At 36.6% G+C, this 19,932-nt stretch overlaps 1 protein-coding gene and 1 pseudogene across 12 annotated transcripts in view; one reads left to right on the top strand and one right to left on the bottom strand.

Moving 5' to 3' along the window:
* DPP10 (dipeptidyl peptidase like 10) overlaps positions 1-19,932 on the top strand; it is a 1,220,852-nt gene that overhangs the window by 864,892 nt on the left and 336,028 nt on the right. The gene's annotated exons all lie outside the window — the stretch shown is intronic.
* LOC112470540 lies at positions 7,032-7,150 on the bottom strand (annotated as a pseudogene).

Genomic DNA, 19,932 nt, shown 5'->3' with positions numbered 1-19,932 from the left:
ACATAAGAAAGTAAAGGCTGTAATTTTCATTTTGTCTTGCATTAATCATACATCAAAGTATTCTTATCAATTAATTATATAGAATCCTGTCAATCATAGACTACCTTAGGCATTCATTTTTTTTCCAAGCCTTTTGCTATAGTTACTCATCGATTGTATTTCAAAACCTTTTCCTAAGCCCTGGTTATGGTGTAGGATGATGTTCCAGTTTCTTATGTGTCTGAAGCAGACTCCAAAGTATTTTACTTTTCTTGATTTCAAATCATAGCAGGTCCTGTTTGAGGATAGATTGTTAAGAGCCAAGTAGATAAAAGTAGTTGCAATTAAAAACTGGATATCACTACAAGTGTGGCAGTAATGCATTCTAGTAGGTTCATAACCTATGTGCACTTGCTAAAATAGTTAGACCTGGATGATTCCACAGTTTAGTTATGCTAGCAGGCCCTTAACAGGATTCAGTTCTCATTAACATTTGGCTGATACTAACTGATAAGGGTCAGTGAGGGTCAGGGATATTTTATCTCTACTATTAGATTCCAGAGCAGAATGGTAGTAATATAGCCATATACCAAAAGATCATAAATACACTGATGATGATGGTAATGGTAATAAGAAATAATATGTAGTTGGAACAAGCTTTAGACAGGTACGTTTCAAAGAGAACAGAGGTTCGAAAGATATGGCTGGTATTAGAATAAACATAATATCTAGATTTTGAATAAAAGATTTTAGACATAACATCATCTAGAATTTTTTTTAAAGAGCTTTTTACTGGTGACAGTGTAGAACCATGGTGGGGAGGGGAGAGACTCAGTGCCAGCCAGCCCCAACCCCTCAGGGCAGGTGCAAAATGGAAAAAGAATCACAAGTACAGCATGGGGTGGGAGGTTAGAGATTCAATAAATTGTGGTCAGCAGGGGTAGGCCCTGCTCATAGTCTCGCACTAGCTCCCAGAATTCTCAAAGATACAGATGGTAAAAATCTGTGCTCCCTTAGGCTTATTCATGAAAATAAAATCTCATGTCCCTAATGAACCCAGAATCAGAAGACAGCTAGAGAATCAGGGACAGTCAGAAAGGAGATAGCTGAAAGTGATCAGGTAAAAACAGGCAGAGAAAAGACAGAGGAGGAGAGACACTTAGGAAGGAGCCTTCCAGAGATTTCCTGAAACAACCAGAGGGGCTGAAACAGGAAAGAGACAACTAGAGACCCATAGAGGCAGAGAAAGGACAGCCTGAGACAGGCTAACTCAGTTTCTAGAAGCATTGTTTCCAATTCAAGAGCACCCTTTGACAATCAATGTAATCCAGACCGAGATCGCAGAAGCGCTCACACACTCACTTGAGGACACAGCCATGTGTAATATATTTATTTATACATAAAAAATATAAGTGCCTTCTGGAAACCAGTAAAAGGATAAATAGCTATGGGAGGGATCTGGGTTCGCGGCAAAAGCTTCGGACTGTGAGCACATCAAATGTTTTCCATGCGGCCTGGAGAATAGCATGGTCCACCCCTCATGTTAAAAAAAAAAAAAAAAAAAAATCATTTGCCTCATAATAAAATTATCTTGAGGTGAAATATAAGAAATGACAGGGTAGGGGAGCCCAAACCAAGATTTGAGGCTGGGCGAGATGGGGGAAGAGAAACTAAGCCCCCTCGAGTTCGCTGTTCCAAGAATACTGGGGTTAGTGGTCAAAGCCTCAGCCCTTAAATCTTCGTAGATAGAATGTCAAACCCAAAGCAACCTCTCCTTGCTCTTTTTCTAGAGAGAGTGATGAGTTGCCAAGGGAAGGGGGAAGCTGGCATACTAGGCTAGGGAAGGATGACGGACCTTAAAGAAAAAGGCCAGTATTTGAGAACGAGTGTTCTGAGGAGAGAAGCCACACTGAAACGTTAACTTTTACCCACTTCTCAATTGGTTCTACCATCCACTTGAGTCTGTTTCACTGCTGAAGATAGAAAGGAGGCAAAATGGGGAAGGGGAGACCAAGGAAAGGCTCTGGGGAGTCGGGGTCACAATCTCTCTGGAAAGGTTCTATCCCACTAGCCTCTACCCCACATTTGGCAAACTCGATTTCACCATATTTATAGAACGCTCCAGCAGGACAGGCATCACAGCGCCCCCTGCTGCCTGAATCAGAGAGATCCAACAAGGAAGGACTGGAGGGGAGAGTGGGGAGGTAGGGAGGCTTGGGGTGATACTGTAATCAGGAAGGAGGACTAGAGACTGAATTTGGAGGGATCCCTATGAGGTGAAATCAGTTTTGCTGAGAGGGAGTAGCTAGACAGAAGGGAGATTCACATTTCAGAGTAAGTCTAGTTGAGCGGAGGAGATTATCATAGGGGACATCGACTTACCCTCTAAAAGAGGCTCAATTCAGAGGATGATCTGACCTCGTTGGATAAATAAGCTAAGGTCTGGGAAATAGGGCTAATCAGTCTAGTTACCCAACTGAAAGGTGGGTGTGAGAGAGATTATCTAGGTGTGTGTAGCATTTCCTTAATGAGCCTCTCTAGAGAGGACACCAGCTCACTGCCAGCACCCCTTTTCCACCATCCCATTCCATCCATTCCCAGAGGTTGAGTTGAGGTGAGAGGAACAACAGGCATCTTGGAGTGTCCCTCCCACCCCGTACCTCCAATGTCAATATCTCTCTGGCCCCACGGGGCCACAGAAACAAAAGAGGGTACGAAATACAAGAAGGTCCTCCTGTTTAATGGTAGTGACAGCAACAGGTCAGACAGAAGAGCCAGGGAAGCTACAGGCCTGCTTTCTCTCTTCCAATCTCTCTCTTCCTCCTTCTCTTCCAAATCTCTCTCTTTCTTATATGTTTGTTTTGTGCCCAAAGAGTTCACAGAGCAAGAAGAGAGGGGTAAGTTCAGGGAGTCAGAATCTGGTCACTGCCCCTGCGTTGGGCTCCCTCGAACTTAGCGACTGCCAATAGGCAGATGAAGACAAAGTAGGAAGGGTTAACGATGTGGAAGGGGTTGTGGGTGTAGGACTTGAACTTGATATTATGTAAAGATTGAAGCTGTCAGATTTGGGGGGGGTTGCATCTTGGCTGGTCTGGAAGGGCAGGAGAGGTGATAGCAAGGGCTGCAGCAGCAAGTGGAGCCATCTTTCTTACTGGATACTGCCTCTAGCAAATCTCTCATCTCTGCCACTGACTTGGCCTGGGCTCTCCATCACAGGAGATCTTGCCACCCAGTTTGTGAGTCACCAGCACACTCCAAATATTCCTTCTCCTTTAGGAGCTCATTGATCTCAGACGCCAGTTCTCCATTTTCTTTCTCCAAATGATCTGTCTCCACCTAGAGTCAGTCACCTCCTTCTGAGGGTTCCGACACTTAGCTAACGCCAATTTGTTTTCTTCCCCACAAACCTTCATTTCTCCTCCTCCTGAGTAAGACTCTCCTCTTGGAGTCTCCTGGGCAGGCCTAGTTATCAACTTCTCTCTTTCTTAACTCGACTATACAACTATGCACATTTTAAGATTATATTTGTCGTAATGTTCAAAATAGGAGATTACACAAATATAAACATAGCATTTTCTACTTAAAAAAAAATGTTATTTCTCATTTAATATCAAATCCTGTGCAATAGGGACCAGTGTTCTTGTGGTTGTCTTTCTCATAATGAATATGAGGCTCATAGATTGTAATTTGACAGAAATGACAAACCTACTAAATGACAAAGTGCAGGCCAGGGATTTCTAACTCGGAAGCCAGTGGTTTTCCAACTATATTGCTTGTAGCATCTACTCCCAAAGTCTTCTGTTTAAATGGGATTATCACTTCAAATATGTTCATTAAAAATTGATAGTATAATAAAGAAATTATCCAGTTATTGAGGATGAATAATTAGAACTGGATGGGAAAGGCTAAAAATTTAGAGTTTAAATATATATAATTTAGTCTTTAAGAAAGTTCTACTGACAAAGTTTCTATTTCAATATGACTGTAACTTCCAAAATTTTAATTAAGTGTTATTAAAAAAGCATCCTCATGGATTTTATCAGTGTACCAAATTCTTTGAAAGCATCTTGCTGCTTATCTTCTAGCTCCTTTATATGATAAAATGTTTGGAGGCATTGACAAAATTGTCATTTCCACTTTACTATTTTTATTATATTATATGTGAGAGAAATTACTTAGCTAAACATGCTGTCAGTGGAAGATAGCTGAAAATTAAGAAAGTACAGTCAGTCTCCTGAATTAGGTACCATGATATTTATCTTTTAAGTATTTTATTCACTTTCAATAAACAAATTTTTTGTGTGTGTACTGGTTAAGTTTAAATACTTTTTATTTAAGATGGAACATTATGTATTCAATGATGAATAATGATAAAAATCTACATGTAATACAATGCTAATACTTATATATTTCTGTACAGATAAATTTGGAACAAATGTATCATTTTTTGAAGGAAGAAAATATAAGCTACCTAGGGGTGTGTGTGTGTGTGTGTATGTGTGTGTGTGTGTGTGTGTATGGTGCATATTCATTAAATCCCAGAAAGACTGAACCGAAAATGACCTTAGAGTCTTTCCAGTCTACCTAGATCACTTTACTGGTTAATGAATGAGAGCTGGGAGAGCTTAGCTTAAACTAAGGATTTAAGTTCATGTGGTTTGTTAGTAGCAGAGCCAAGACAAGAACACGGATGTTCTCATTCAATTCACTTCTCTTATTACCCTGCCTGCTCTTTAGTTTTATTTATATTAATGTATACTCACTTTGAACAAAAATACTATAATACTTTTGTTGTCCTGCTATGTTTAATCTTGAAGGGTAATTATGTGGGCAAACCTGACTTGACTAAAGGCAGGAAATTTTATTTGTGTAACATCAATTTATGATGACTCTCAGTGACCATCTGAAAATGCTATAGTGTGCTTAAAAACCTAGATCTTCACTTTAAACTTGTTTAAAGAGGACCTGTGCTCCCACCCTTTTTAATTTGTAAGAATTTTCTCTTCCATTCAAGCTGACTGAATTTAGTTCACCATAATTAGGACTGTCCCTATAATTGCTTCATGGGTTTAAGTGCTCAGGATACCACTGACACACACGATGACTGGACTCCTCCATAATTTCAGACATGGAAATGGGCTGTGCTTCTACCTACAAAGTTTATGTACCTGCCTCCATAGTTCCTCATCATATCCCAGTCTTCCTCACGTTTTTTGTAGACTTTCATTATTTCCATAGACCCTTTTCTTTTTAAACTCATTTTTAAATTCTCTAAATGTTTGTGCTTTTGCAAATTTTTGGATAAGATCTGTAAATGTTTTGTTGTTTTAACATCAAAATAATAAAAAAATAATAAAATATAAAATGATCAATAATAAAAGAAAGAAATCCTGCCATTATCAACAACGTGGATGGACCCTGAAAGCATTACCTAAGTGAAATAAGTTTAACAGAGAAAGACAAATACTGTATGATCTCACTTATATGCAGAGTCTAAAAAAAAAAAAAAAGAAGAATCAAACTCATAGATAGAACAGACTGGTGATTTCCAGAGGCAGAGCGTGTGGAATCAACTATAGTTAATAATACCAATATTTTATATTTTATAGTTGCTAAGAGTATATCTTAAAATTTCTCATCATAAGAAAAACAATTATAACCATGTGTGGTGATGGTTGTTAACCACATTTACTGTGGTGACCATTTCACAATATATGCACATATCAAATCACTGTTTTACACCTGAAACTAATATAATGCCAAATGTCAATTATATCTCAATATAAACCCTTTAAATATACTGCTGGCTGTGTATAATCATGAAAAGAAGGGTAAAGTATTGTAGTGTTGTGAAATTTACTTTTTTAATTTTTTCTTTTTTTTTTTTTATTAGTTTCAAGTATACAGTAGGTTAGTTAGACATTTATATAGCTCATAAAACAATCCCCCTAATCGCTCCTTCTCTCCTCTGGGTTTCCACCTAGCCAATGTATTAATACTAACTGCATTACCTATGCTGTGCTCCACATCCCCGTGACCTTCTATCGACTACCAATTTATACTTCTTTAATCCTTCACCCCATTATCCCAGCCCCCCACACCCCTTCCCCTCTGTCCATCACCAAATTGTCCTCTATATTTGTGAGTCAGATTTTGATTAGTTTGGTCTTTTTGTTCCTTAGATTCTACAGGTAAGTGAAATCATATGGTATTTATCTTTCTCTGTCTGACTTATTTCACTCAGCATAATAACCTCTAGGTCCATTTGTGTTATTGCAAATGGTAAGATTTCATTTTTTTAATGGCTGAATAATATTCCATTGTATATATGAACCATAACTTCTTTATCCAATCATCTGTTGATGGGTATTTAGTTTACTTCCATATCTTGGCTATTGCATAGATCTTTATGAATTATTTTTTGGTTTCCTTTGGATAAAAACACAGAAGTGCAATTGCTGAGTCAAATGGTATATCTATTTTTAATTTATTAAGAAACCTCCAGACTGTTTTCCATAGTGATTGTAACAATTTGCAATACCACCAACAATGTATGAGGGTTCCCTTTTCTCCACATCCTCATCAACACTTGTTTTTCTTTGACTTATTGTTGATAGCCATTCTGACACGTGTCAGGTGGTATCTCATTGTGGTTTTAATTTGTATTTCCCTGATTATAAGCGACCTTGATCATCTTTTCATATGTCTGTTGGCCATCTGTTTTTCCTCTTTGGAGAAGTATCTGTTCAGGTCTTCTGCTCATTTTTTAATTGGATTGTTTGTTTCTTTTTGTTGTTGAGTTGTATGAGTTCTTTATATATTTTGGATATTAACCCCTTATCATTTGTGAATATCTTCTCCCAATTAGTTGGTTGTCTTTTTGTTTTGTTGATGGTTTCCTTTGCTATACAAGAACTCTTTAGTTTGATGTAGTCTCATTTGTTTGTTTGTTTGTTCATTTATTTATTTATTTATTTTAGGCAAGGCAACTTTTGACCTCACACATTGCAAGGAGCTTGTCAACTTACAACCCCTTATTTTTTTATTTTTTATGCCTAAAACACCTGGTCTTCCTGGGTGGTCTCCCATCCAAATACTAACCAGGCCTGATCCTGCTTAGCTTCTGAGATCAGATGAGATCAGGCTTGTTCAGGGTAGCATGGTCATAGATGTTCCATTTGTTTATTTTTTCTTTTGTTTCCTTTGCCTGGGGAGATATATCCGAAAAGAAATTACTGTTAATAATATCAGAGAGTTTACTGCCTATGTTTTCTTCTAGAGTTTTATGGTTTGGGGTCTTATACGTATTTAATCCATTTTGAGTCTATTCTTATATGTGGTATAAGGAGGTGGTCCAGCTTCATTTTTTTGCTTACATCTGTCCAATTTTCCAAACGCCATTTATTGAAGAGACTGTCTTTACCCCATTGTATATTCTTACCTCCTTTGTCATATATTAAGTGTGAGTGTAGGTACGGATTTATTTCTGCGCTCTCTATTTTGTTCCATGGATCAATGTATCTGTTTTTGTGCCAGTACCATGCTGTTTTGATTTCTGTAGCCTTGTAGTATAGTTTGATATGAGGTACTGTGATACCTCCAACTTTGTTCTTTCTCAAGATTGCCATGGCTATACAGGATCTTATATGGTTCCATATAAATTTTGGGATTATTTCTTCTATCTCTTTGACAAATATCATTGGTATTTTGATAGAGATTGCATTGAATCTGTAGATTGATTTGGATAGTAAGGCCATTTTAATGATGTTGATTCTTCCTACCCACAGTATATGCTACCATTTATTTGAATCTTCTTCAATTTCTTTTTTCAATGACTAATAATTTTCTGAGAACAAGTCTTTTACCTCCTTGGTTAATTTGATTCCCAGGTATTTTATAGTTTTAGACGCAATTGTAAATGGGATTGTTTTCTTAATTTCTCTTTCTGAAAGTTCGTCATTGGTGTATAAAAATGCCAGTGACTTCTGGATATTTATTTTGTAACCTGCTACTTTAAAGAATTCACTGGTCAGGTCTAACAGTTTTTTAGTGGAATCTTTAGGGTTCTCTATATATAGTATCATATCATTGGCAAATAGTGAGAGTTTTACTTCTTCCTTTCCAATTCTGATACATTTTATTTCTCTTTCTTGTCTTATTGATGTGGCTAAGATTTCGAATACAGTGTTGAAGAGGAGTGGTGAAATTGGGCATCCTTGTCTTGTTCCTGATCTTAAGGAACATGCTATTTGCCTTTCCCCACTGAGTATGATGATAGCTGTGGGTTTGTCATATATGGCCTTTATTATGTTGAGGGATGTTCCCTCTATTCCCACTTTGCTGAGAGTTTTTATCATAAATGGATGCTGGATTTTGTTGAATGGTTTTTCTGCATCTATTTATATAATTATATGGTTTTTATCTTTCGATTTGTTAATGTGGTGTATCACATTAATTGATTTGTGGATATTGTACCAACCTTGCATCCCAGGAATAAATCTAACTTGATCATGGTGTATAATATTTTTAATGTATTGCTGAATTAGGTTTGCTAATATTTTGTTGAGAATTTTTGCACCAATGTTCATAAGAGATATCGGCCTATAGTTTTCTTTTTTTGTAATGTCTTTGTCTGGTTTTGAAATCAAGGTAATGGTGGCCTCAGAGGAATCAGTGGTTTGTCATATATGGCCTTTATTATGTTGAGGTATGTTCCCCCTATTTCCACTCTGCTGAGAGATTTTATCATAAATGGATGCTGGATTTTGTCTAATGCTTTTCCTGTATCTATTGATATGATCATATGGTTTTTATCTTTCGATTTGTTAATGTGGTGTATCACATTAATTAATTTGCGGATATTGTACCAACCTTGCATCCCAGGAATAAATCTAACTTGATCATGGTGTATAATATTTTTAATGTATTGCTGAATTAGGTTTGCTAATATTTTGTTGAGAATTTTTGCGTCAATGTTTGTAAGAGATATCGGCCTATAGTTTTCTTTTTTGTAATGTCTTTGTCTGGTTTTGGAATCAAGGTAGTGGTGGCCTCATAAAAGGAGTTAGGGAGTCTTCACTCTTCTTGAATTTTTAGACTAGTTTGAGAAGAATAGGTATTAATTCTTCTTTGAATTTTTTGGTAAAATTTGCATATGAAGTCAACTGGTCCATGACTTTTGTTTTTTGGGAAGTTTTTGATTACTGATTATATTTCATTGGTGGTAATCAGTCAGTTCAGATTTTCTCTTTCTTCTTGACTCAGTCTTGGAGGTTGTATGTTTCTAGGAATGTGTCCATTTCTTCCAGATTGTCCAATTTGTTGGCATATAATTGCTCATAGTATTTTCTTATGATCCTTTGTATGTCTGTGGAGTCTGTAGTTCTCTTTTATTTCTGATTTTATTTCTTTTGAGTCCTCTCTCTTTTTTCCTTGATGAGTCTGGCTAAGCGTCTGTCAATTTTGTTTATTCTTTCAAAGAACCAGCTCTTGGTTTCATTAATTTTTGTATTGTTTTTCTAGACTCTATTTCATTTATTTCTGCTCTATCTTTATTATTTTCTTCCTTCTGTTAACTTAGGGCTCTGGTTGCTATTCTTTTTCTAGTTCTTTTAAGTGTAAGGTTAAATTGTTTATTTGAGCTTTTTCGTGCTTCTTGAGATAGGCCTGTATTGCTATGAATTTCCCTCTTAGGACTGCTTTTGCCGTGTATCATAGGTTTTGAGTCATTGTGTTTTCATTTTCATTTGTCTCTAGTTATTATTTTTATTTCTTTCTTGATCTCATTAATAACCCATTCATTGTTTAGTAGCATGTTATTTAACCTCCATGTGTTTGTGTATTTTCCAGTTTTTTACTTGGAGTTGATTTGTAGTTTCATACCATTGTGATCAGAGAAGATGGTTGATATGATTTCAGTCTTAAATTTATTGAGAATTGTTTTGTGTCCTGACATGCGGTCTATTCTGGAAAATGTTCCCTGTGTCCTTGAGAAGAATGTATATTTTGCTGCTTTGGGGTAGAATGCTCTGAAAGCATCTATTAAATCCATCTGGTCTAGTGTGTCTTTTAGGCCCATTGTTTCCTTGTTGATTCTTTGCCTGGAAGATCTATCCATTGGTGTCAATGGGGTGTCAATCTCTTCTTCCTTTATGTCAGTCAATATTTGCTTTATATATGTAGGTGCTTCTGTGTTGGGTATATGAATATATGAGGGTTATTTCTTCTTGCTCTATTGATCTCTTTATCATTATGTAATGCCTTTTTTTTTTGTCTCTTATTAGTCTTTTTTATCTGATATAAGTATTGCTACCCTGGCTTTTTTTTCATTTTCATTTGCATGAAATATCTTTTTCCATTTCCTTACTTTCAGTCTGTGAGTGACATTTGATCCAAAGTAGGTCTCTTGTAGACAGCATATGCATGGGTCTTGTTTTTTTATCCATTGGGCTACCCAATGCCTTTTGATTAGACATTTAATCCATTTACATTTAAAGTGATTACTGATAGGTACATAGTTACTGCCATTTTATTAGTCATATTTGTTATTTCTATTTTCTTTTTACACCTTCTTTTTTTTACAGAAGTCCTTTTAACATTTCTTGTAATACTGGCTTGTTGGTGATGAATTCCTTAAGCTGTTCCCTATCTGAGAAGCTTTTTATCTCACCTTTCATTTTAATCAAAAGCCTTGCTGGGTAGAGTATTCGTGGTTGTAGATTTTTGCTTTTCATAACTTTAACTATTTCTTGCTATTTCTTTCTGGCCTGCAAAGTTTCAATTGAAAAATCAGCAGACATTCTTATGGAGGTACTCTTGTAAGTAACTAGCTGCTTTTCTCTTGCTGTTTTTAAGATTCTCTCTTTAACTTTGATCTTTGTTATTTTATTTATGATGTGTCTTAGTGTGGGTCTATTTGAATTCCTCTTGTTTGGAACTCTTTGTGCTTCCTGAACTTGTATGTCTAATTCCTTTGCCAAGTTAGGGAAGTTTTCTGTCATTATTTCTTCAAATAGATTCTCAATTCCTTTCTCTCTCTTCTCCTTCAGGTACTCCCATGATTTGGATATTGTTGTATTTCATGTTGTTCCAGAGAGCTCTTAAACTATCTTCATTTTAAAATTCTTTTTTTGTTGTTGTTGTTCTGATTGGGTCTATTCTGCTACCCTGTGTTTCAGTTCACTGATTCAATCTTCTCCTTCGTCCAATCTACCGATGAATCCTTCTAGTGTATTCTTCATTTCAGTCTGGTTCTTTTTATTGTTTCTATGTTCTTTTTTATGCTTACTATCTCTCTGTTGAGGTTCTCATTGTGTACATCCATTCACCCTCTAAATTCGTTAAGCATCATTATAACCATTATTTTGAACTCTTTCTCTGGTAGGCTGCTTGCCTCCATTTCATTTAGCTAATTTTCTGGAGTTTTCTCCTGTTGTTTATTTTGTGGCATGTTTCTTTGTTCCTTCATTTTATTAGCCTCTCTGTGTTCATTTCTATGTGTCAGGAATATTTGTTTTGTCTCTTAACCTTGGCCAGATGGCCTAATGTGGAAGGTGTCCTGTGTGGCCCACTGATCCCTTATACCGGGGGCTCTGGACATGATTTTTGTGTGGGTTGTGTGTGATCTTCTGTTGTTGCTAGGTTTTTATTGTTGTTAGTACATCAGTGGATGGAATTAACACTCAGGCTGACTAATTGTGGTAATTGGCTGCACCCACAGGGTAAGAGTTGTTGTGTGGGGGCTGACCTCACTGAGTGGGATTTATCCTAGTAGGCTTGTGTACTTGTAACTACCCTTTGTGTGTACCAGAGTTAGGGCTAGTCAGAAGTTGCTTTGTTGTCGTCTGGTGCCAGCCTCTGGATGCATTGGTTTTGTGGCCTCTTGGGAGGGTCTCCCCATAGGCTTAAGTCAGCCATTGCTTTCGATTGGTCAGGGCTTACTGTTGGGAACTACAAAGCGATCCACAGATAGTTGTTACCTATGTTGGACCTATAGGTAAGTGGAAGAGACAACACCGTAGGCAAAGATCTGGTTATTCCCCGTCCCTGACCTAGGGCAGTTTAGTAGAGGAACCAGTGCTCTTCCAGGTCTGAAACTGCCTGTCAGTTGCCTGTAAGTATCTGAAACTGGAAGAGCCTCTAGGTGATATGTGTGTTGTGTGATACAGGGACCCTGGGAGTCTCCTGGGTCTATCGAGTAAATTTCCCTCTGCCACTGCAGTGTCAGTTTACATGTCAGCACTGTCTCTGTGACTCTCTGTACAAGTTTTCAATCGTAGTAAGGTCAGCTGCTGCCCACCTTAGGCCTGAGTGCACCACTCCAGGGCAGGGGCAGCTGCCTGTCAACGTAGGTCATGCACTCCTTGTATTGGATGGGGCAGGAGCCCAGGGAGTCAAGGGCTATCAGACCAATATAGACCCCTGTGATCCCCTCAAGAGATATTGCAGCTCGTACAGGCAGCAGTGGTCCACAACTGTTTTCCCCGAAATGCACTCACTGCGCTAGCCAAGGTCTGTTGCCTAGGCAGACTGCACAACCCCAGAGCCAAGCAGGGTACAAGAGGCTGCCTATCAATTGGCTGCAGGCACTTTGTGCCTTGAGTGAAGCAAGATCTCAATGAGACAAGGTCCATCTGGCCAATACAGCCTCAGTTTTTCTGCAACTTCTGTGCCTGGGCGTTCCCACTGTCGATACAGATCACAGTGAGACAAGCTGCAGTCTGGGGCAATCCCATAGACCCCAGTGCTCCCTGGATGCAATATTGCAACTCTTGCAGGTAGTTGAAGTCTGCCTGCAACTGATACCATGCAGCGCCTGCCTTTGAGGATTGGGACCCAAGGCGGAGGGGCAAGACAGTGACTGTTCACTTTCAGTGGGCCGCCTGGGGCAATTTGTGGGTAGAGTGATGGGGCGGGGTCTCAGGGAGACAATGGCAATCAGATCCGTAGGGCCTTAGTCTTGCTGCAATTTAGGTACCTGTTTTTTGCTGAAGTCCCAGATCAAAGCAATACCATCTGCTGTCTGGGACCTGCCCACCAATCCCAGTTATCTGCCCAAGTTCCTGTTGGCAGCAGTGATCTGCCTGAAACGATCTCAGAATGAGCGCTCACAGTGCTGGCTGCCAGATGCAAAAGCTTGACTCTGAATCAACTCAGGGCGTGGCAGCCATCCATCAACAAAAGCCCCAAACAATCTGCAGGTTGGCGGGGGTGGGCTGATCCCCTCAGGCCAGTAGCTTCCTAATGGCCTGTGGAAGGGATCTGCACAGTGGAGCTGGTGCTATCTGTAGATTGTCCGGTAGCAGGGCCAGACTAAGGCACAATGGTGGCTGCCCTTTTAGCCCTCGTTCTGGCGCCAGGTAATGCAGACTTTCTTGGTATGAATCCCATGTGAGCCTCTGACCCACCGCTGTTGTCCTGGGTGTCTGCAGGTCAGAAAGTCTGTGCATGGGTCCTTCAAAGGAGCATTTAGGGCTTTAGTCTCTTTCTGTCTCATCCAGACGGCTGGAATCCTCTCTGTTTTTTACAGTCAAGAATTTTTGGAATCTCCTCTTCTCTGGGCTGGAACCCTGAGCTGGGGAGCCCCTAAATGAGACCAGGAACCCCCTCTCCTTCAGGAGAGCCTCTGTGCCCTTGCTCTCTCTCTCTCCAGGTGATCCTCCACCATTCAGGGGTGCGGGTCCAGCTTAATTGGCAACTTTGCCCCTCCTACCAGCTTCGATGTGGCTCCTTTACATTATGAGACATAGATGTTACAAACAGCTAGACTTCAGGTGATTTTCCATATTGATTATTTTATAATTTGGTTGTAATTTCAATGCAGATCTGGGAGGAGGTGAACCCTGCTTTTACCTAGTCCGCCATCTTCCTAGTCTCATGAAATTTTTAAGAGTGCTTTCTGAATACAAAAACCAGGCAGGAAAAATATATATAATTCTTGCTATATATATATGACCAGAAATACAATTGACAAAATAAGAGCAAAATTTGTGCCTGAAAACTAAAAACTGTTGCTAGGACAATTTAAAGATTTGACACAATTTTTATTAAAACCTCAGTAAGCTTTTTTTGGAGGTACAAATTGATGAGCTCCTAAAATTTAAATAAAAATTCTAAAATAGCCAGGATGATTTTGAAAATAAAAAAAGAATTAGAGGACTTGCCCCACCTGGTTTTAAAACTTGATAAAGCTACAGTAATTAAGAGAGTATAGTGCTATCATAACAATAGATGTAAATCAGTGGAATAGAATTTCAAGCCAAGGAATAAGGCTTTAGACTTATGGTCAACTGATTTACAAAACCAAGGTGGCAAGGTAATTCAATGAGAGAAAAGACAGTATTTTCAAGAAATGATGATAGAACAAATTGTATATCCACTTGCAAAAAAAAAAAAATAATGTGAAATTGGATGTTTATCTCAAATAATAATAAAAAAAATTCTTGAGAACAGATTAGATATAAGACATAAATGTAAAAGCTAACACATCAAAACTTTTAGAGGAAGATTTCCAAGAGAATCTTTGTTACCTTGGTTTAGACAAAGGGTCTTAAATGTGACAACAAAAGCATGATTCATAAAAGTAAAAATTGATTAACTTGACCGGACACTGCAAAGAGAATGAAAAGACAAACCATAGACAGAGAGAAAATATTGCAAAGCTTATATCTTATAAGGACTGTATCTAGAATATATTTGAAAACTCAAAATTAAATATTAGGAAAACAACCAATACAATTTAAGAAAGGGGCAAGATCATAACAGATGTTTCCCCCAGAGAACACATATGAATGATAATAAGAGATGAAAAAGTGCTCAACATCATCAATCCTTAGGGAAATACAAATTAAAACTGCAATGAAATACTACTACATACCTATGAGTACCTGTAATCAAAAGAAAACATTACCAAGTGTTCACAGTGATGTGGAGAGACTGGAACCCTCATTCATTGCTGGTGGGGAAATAAAATAGAGCAACGCTTAGGGAGACAATTTGACAGTTACTTTAAAAATTAAATATATCAGATGACCTAGTAATTCATAGTGTAGGTATATGTCCAAGCACAGTAAAACATATATTTATGCAAAAACTTGTACAGGAATGTTCATAAGAACATTCTTTTTATAGCCAAGCATTGGAAGCAATCCAAAAGTTTAACAACTGGTGAATGAATAAACAAAAAATACTTATATCTCTGCAGTAGAATACTAATCAACAACAAAAGAACATGCTACAAAATAGAGGGACCTGAAACATTATTGCATGATTAATTCATATGATATGTCCAGAAAAGACAAATTTATAGATAAAAAGTGAAGATTTTCTGATCCAGGAGATTACAGCAAACCAGCTCAAGAGAATTTGTAGGGAGAGATGGAAGTGATCTAAAACCAGATTATGGTGATGATTGTACAACTCTATAAATTCATTACAGATCTTTGAATTTTACACTTTCACTGTATAAATTTTAAGGATATACAGAGAAAGGGGGTGGAGGAGAGAGAGAGTTACCTTTAAAGAACCATCAGAGCCATTTCCAGATAAGATCTCAGCCTCTTAATTGGAGGAAAGTTTTAGGAACATGATTATTTCACTTGTGACAAGAACAAGGGAATTTTAAAGAATAGATAAAACATTTTAAGGATAATTCGATTCCATTTGTGTGTTAAATTCATAGAAAAATGTTTAGAAAAAACCATTTTGCTTGAAAAGATGGATCTAAGCTGTCTTCTTGGACTGAACAACAAAAAAGAGAAATAAATATGTAGAAAGTGTCATCAAATTGAGTAAAATCTATAACCACTTTCTACAGTCCTATGTCAACTATGAAAAGGAATAAAAGTGAAGAGGAAAATATGATAGGAGAAGATATTTTATACAACTAATTACAGGCATACCTCAAAGATATTGCTGTTTTTGGTTATAAACCACTGTAATATAGCAAATATTCCAATATAAAAGTTATGTTTATACTATACTATAGTCTGTTAAGTGTACAATAGCATTATATCTAAAAAAGCAAAGTATGTATTCTTAATCAAAAAATGCTTTATTACTAAAAATTTCTAACCATCATCTGAACCTTTAGGGAGTCATAACTATTTTGTTGGCAGATGGTCTTGCCTCTATATTGATGGCTGCTGACAGATCAGGATGATGGTGCTCTTACTTCCTCCACTGAAGTCTTGAACCCTTCAAAGTCTTTCATAAGGGTTGGAATCAACTTCTTCCAAACTCTTGTTAATATTCACATTTTGACCACTTTTCATGAATCACAAATGTTCTTAATGGCATCTCCAATGGTGAATTCTTTCCAGAAGATTTTCTATTTACTTTGCCTGGATCCAGCAGTGGATTCACTATCTATGGCAGCTATAACTTACAAAATGGATTTCTTAAATAATAAGACTTGAAAGTTGAAATTACTGCTTGATCCATGGGCTGTAGAATCGACGTGATGTTAGCAGGCATGAAAACATTAATCTCATTGTACAGCTCTAGCAGAGTTCTTGAGTGACCAGATTCATTGTCAATGAGCAGTGATAGTTTGAAAAGACTCTTTTTTTTTTTTTTTCTGAGCAATAAATCTCAACAATGAGCTTAAAATATTCAGTAAACCATGTTGTAAACAGACGTGCTGTCATCCAGGCTTTGTTGTTCCACTTACAGAGCACAAGGTGAGTAGATTGAGCATAATTCTTAAGCATCCTAGGATTTTCAAAATGGCCAATGAGCTTCAACTTAAAGTCACCAGCTTTATTAGCCCCTAACAAGAGAGTTAGCTTGTCCTTTGAAGCCAGGCATTGACGTTTCTTTTCTAGTTATGAAAGTCTTAGATAGCATCTTCTTCCAATATAGTGTTGCCACCTTCATTAGATCTTAGCTAGGTCTTCTGGGTAACTTTCTGTGGCTTCAACATCAATATTTACTGCTTCATCTTGCATTTATATATTATGGAGATGGCCTTTTTCCTTAAATCTCATGAATCAAAATCTTCCAGGTTCAAACTTCTCTTCTGAAGCTTCCTCACCTCTTTCAGCTTTCATAAAATTGAATAGAGTTAGGTAGGACCTTGTTCTGGATTAGGTTTTGACTTAAGGGGATACTGTGGCTGGTTTGATCTTTTATTGATATGAAATCACCAAAACTGTTTCCCATATTAGCAATAAGGCTAATCTGATCACTTTTCTTATCACTTTTGTTGTTAACCTAAAAATAAAAAGTAATAAGTATTTATTTGAGATAAAAAAAAAAAAATAGGTGTTCGGGAAGCACTGATTCTGACAATAACCCAAATGAAGTTCCAATTAGGAAACAAAGGCAAAGGATTTTTATGAGAAGAGAGGGGGAACAATTGCATCAATAGAAGGTAGGCATTTTTCTTGGTGTAGACAAGCTAATATAGTGATGCTAATTCTAAATAATTTCTAAAACTTTCAGTCCAGTACTTAGTCGTGTACTCATAATATCTGCTTTCTTTTCATCTTTGCAAACAGTTATTTGGGACACAACATTGCTTTAGGTCTACCCAAAGGTTATTTTGCCCTGTTTTAACGTTCCAAGGTTTTGAGTATAAGATGTGCAAAGGCAGTTTCTCTAGGATGGCAGCTTCAACTCAATTTTAAAGTGGCTCCATTAATATTAATTTTTACAGTGTGTTCATTGGAGTAGCACTTTTAATTTCCTTCAAGAACTTTTCCTTTGCATCCACGACTTAGCTAATTGTTTGGTACAAGAGGCCTAGATTTATGCCTATCTCAGCTTTTGACTTGCCTTACTCACTAAGCTTAACTATTTCTAGCTTTTGATTTAAAATGAGAGATATGTGGCTCTTCTTTTCACCTGAACACTTAGGAATAGTTGCAGGTTTATTATCTGGCCTAATTACAATATTGATGTGTCTCAGTGAATATGGAGGTCTGAGAAGGAGAGATGGGAGAATGGCTGGTTAGTGGAGCAGTTAGAACACACACAGCATTTATCAATTAAGTTTGCCATCTTATATTTTGCAATTCATGTCACCCAAAACAATTCTAATAGTAATATCAAAGATTACTGATCACAGATCACTGTAACAAAAATATAAATAATAATAATAATTCGAAATATTGTGGGAATTGTTAAAATGTGACACGGAGACATGAAGAGAGTGAATGCTGTTGGAAAAATAGCTCCAATAGACTTGCTAGATGCAGATTTGCCACAAACCTTTAATTTGTAAAATATGCAGTTTCTGTGAAGCACAATCAAGCAAAGCAGAAAAAAATGACTTATGTCTATATTTTTATCTGCTACATTTTAGATTCAGAAGAAAATATTTGATCAATATTTTGTGTATGTATTGCAATGTGTGTGTATATATGTATAATGAGAATATTCAACTATTTAATTTTAAACTATTATGAGAAATATATCGATATTTACTAGCTTATATTAATCAAAAATAGTCTAATATTTATTTTGAAAAATGCTTACCTAATATATTTGAAATAGATTATGAGTTAATCAAAAGACTCAATCAGTATCTAATGCCACTACCTTTCTCTCTAGTTAAATCAGAAATTTTGATAAATTTGATGATTACTAGGACAAAATAATACATTTCAGCTTAATGAGTAGTTGAGACTCCTCATTAAGGAGTCCATATTTCTTCTGAATTTTAGCCTTGCCTTGGATTTCCTCACAGCACTTGTTTTCTCCAGCACTAATCTACATTTTTATCTTGATAATGTTGCTAAAAATTGAACTTGTCTCCCATTAATCTCAACATTTAAAATTTAAAACTATGTAGGTAAATGTCATTTTGTGGTCTCAGCAGTATGCTTTATTTAGGCTTATTTTCTTTTTTCATGGAGAGTGGAATCTGAGAGGTTTTCAAAGAGACAAACTATGTTCAAACTGTGTTGGTTGAACATCCATGACTTTGGTGTGTGTGTGCATGTACACATATGCATGTGTGAGTGTGTGTAATCAAACTCTCTAATAATTAACTTAATACCAGTTTTGAGCATTGCTAGAATATTGAGACTTTTGGAATTATCAAATATATCAAAATAATTATCAAGTATATCAAACCATGATATAGAGGACCAATAAAAAGAAAATAATAAATTTCTAAAATGAAAGGTGGTAAGGATTCATTTGTGCTATGCATATCCTGTATATATTTAGCCTGTCCACATATATTACTTTTGTGCCTATTTTTATTGAGTATATAGCATGAACACCCTAATAAAGTTCAGTGTAAAAAATATGCATGCTAACAGTGAATGCTTGGTTTATATTTTGCTGGGTTCTCCTCTAATAACAAGTAATATTAACCCAATTATAACATAATGCTTTCCTTTATGCCTACATTTTAACAACAGAGACAGATCAAGAGACAATCTGAGTGAATTGGGTGTGCTAAGGTAGAGGCCGATACTTGATAATTGTCACAGCAAACAGCCTTCTATGTCAAGAGGATAAAAAAAATGAATAAAACTAGTATGTTCTTATATATTGTCATCTCAAAACCCCCAAATACTCTTAAACATCATAGTAAATATATATACGTGTATATATTATACTATTAAGTGTGTATATATATATACACACACACACACACACACATTTTTTTTCTTTTTCAATAAAACCCAAAATCTAGTGACTAAAAGGAAACTTTGTGGAGTAGTTGAGATGTTCTATATCTTGAATGCGATGATAGTTACATGCCTGTTTATATTTGACAAAACATATTTATACTGTTAAAATGGGCAAATTTTATTATACATAAATTATGCCCAAAAAAGCTGATTTTAAAATAGTGGCTTATATTTCTCTGATAGTATGTGTATTATTTGCTTCAAATAGAAGTATTATTATAAAGAATATTGTCAGTGTTGATTTATACACTAAGAGATTATGTCCCCTTTGTTCTGATGCTCTGATTGTGGAGTAATTTTTGATTAT

The sequence above is a fragment of the Pteropus alecto genome, unplaced genomic scaffold (genome assembly GCF_000325575.1).
Source record: "Pteropus alecto unplaced genomic scaffold, ASM32557v1 scaffold3, whole genome shotgun sequence".
Classification (NCBI taxonomy): domain Eukaryota; kingdom Metazoa; phylum Chordata; class Mammalia; order Chiroptera; family Pteropodidae; genus Pteropus; species Pteropus alecto.
Note: the sequence above shows the minus strand (reverse complement) of the source record. Positions and strands in the feature narration are given on the sequence as shown.